Here is a 2,171-nt window from a genome sequence, read left to right on the forward strand (position 1 = left end):
ACTCATCCAGTAGTGTGGTCGGTGTGGTAAGACAAAGCTAGGCTGGCGCTCTATCTGATGTTGTATATCCGCAGGGGTAGAAGCCCCCCTGCTAAATCTTCAGGGAAGACTTCTTGGAACTCATCAAGTAAAGGAAGAATGATTTCCAGAATTTCTGGAGTCTCCAAGCCTTTGGTGATTATCTTCCCGAGTAAGACAAAACAATGCTTGAATCCTGTAACTCTCTCCCGAATGGAGCATAGGATAGCAGGTTAGTGTTGGTGGCGGTTGATGCTTCCACGGGCTTGTTGGGCACTAACACTATCTTTACGCCACTATAGATGAAGGTATAAGAGTTGGCGCGGCCATTGCGTGTCACCTTCCGATCATATTGCCAATGCCTGCCCAATAATAAATGGCAAGCATCCATAGGTAATCAGTGCGTGCCCAATACCACAGTTTATCTCTATACTTTGGGCCAACCGAGAAGGCAATTAGTGCGTGCTTGCTAACCATAAGTTCGGCACCCCGCTTGAGCTAAGCCAGTTTGTATGGCATCGGGTGTCTCTCAGTGGTGATATTCAGCTTCTGTACTGCTTCATCAGAGATAATGTTCTCAAAGCTACCTGCATCAGTCACAAAATTACGTACCTTCCCAAGGATAGTACAGGTGGACTATAAGATGTTAGATCACCTCCAATCGTCATCAGTAGCCTTGGGTGTCAAGCAGGATCTTCGTATGACCAAGGCTGTACCAATGTCATCCTCAACAATCTCCTCATCAAGGACATCTTCGTCAAATACAGGCAGAATAATGTCCCTTGTATCCTCTTCTTCTTTGGCAAGCATAACTCTCTTTCCTGCCTTCTTGCAATCCGCTTGGAGATGCCCCTTTTCTCTACAACTGAAACACTGAATAGTGCTATTGGTTCACCTGGTCATGCTAGTTCCCGTGGAACGATCAGCAGTAACTCCTTCTCAGGCCGGTCCACTCATAGTAGAGGAAATCAGACAATCACCTCCACGTGGCCCCCAGAACATACTGGGACTGAACGCCTGTTGCCACTCAATAATCAAAGCTTGCTGATGGGCCACCAAGATGTTGACTGGGTCGAACAGGTTAACAGTCTTCTGGATCTGGGTTTGCAAGCCGCCAATGTACCTTGCCACCAACTGATTTGTTGATTCTTGAACTTCATTCCGAGATAGCAACTAATAGAACTCCGTGGTGTACTTCTCCACGGTGTGAGTATCTTGGCGTAGATTATACAATTGACTAAAAATCATGCCCTGGTAATTATGGGGTAAGAAATTGGAGCGCATGTGTTTCTTCATCTTCTCCCAAGAGTTGATCTTGTCCATCCCCAACCTGCTATGGTTAAGCTTCAGTTGTTGCCACCATGCGGTTACCCGCCCACACAGCCACGTTGCCACTAGAACCACTCTTCTATCATCCGAGACCCCTTTGAACTCCAGGACCTCTTCGACAGTGGTCAGCCAATCAAGGAACTCCTCCACTTATAGTCCACCATGGAATTCTGAAACATCAACCCGTATACCAGATTCCCAATGCCTATCTTTATCGCGGTAGTATCGAATGTCACCCCCATGATCTTGCCCTCCTCGTCGCCCTGCCAGAGCAATGTTAGCAAAGTAGCCATTGTCTTCCTCAATGGTGTCGTCACTCCCACGTTCAGAAACACGCCCTTGATTGATGCTACCCATCATTTGGGTAAACCGTTCAGTCAACTCTTCTATCATCCACTCCATCTGACGGTCTAAGAGGCGGCCAACTTGCTGCTCAAATCAAGCATCGTCATCATGATCATAGATCTCCTCCAGCCTTTGTGTAGGGTGACCCGCACCTCATCCTCGTGGTGGCATGATCAATTCGGCTCTAGTACCAAACTGATGCAGTGGTATATTCAAGACCTATTGATCAAAGATAACCAGGAATTGGGAAGAGTAAAATCTTATTACTCAATGAAAAAATAATGATCACAAAACTGTTTTACTCTTACCTGTAGACTTACAATAAATATTCGAACTAAAAAAAATATGAAAATAACCCTAAAAAAGGAGATAATTTGAAAATATACCAAAAATGGTAAATTCTCAAATATTAGCAAGAAATAAAAGGCTTAACAAAATAAAGATTATTGCCACAAACGGCTCACAAATTAGAGATTTCT

The sequence above is a fragment of the Dioscorea cayenensis genome, chromosome 2 (genome assembly GCF_009730915.1).
Source record: "Dioscorea cayenensis subsp. rotundata cultivar TDr96_F1 chromosome 2, TDr96_F1_v2_PseudoChromosome.rev07_lg8_w22 25.fasta, whole genome shotgun sequence".
NCBI classification, from domain to species: Eukaryota; Viridiplantae; Streptophyta; class Magnoliopsida; order Dioscoreales; family Dioscoreaceae; genus Dioscorea; species Dioscorea cayenensis.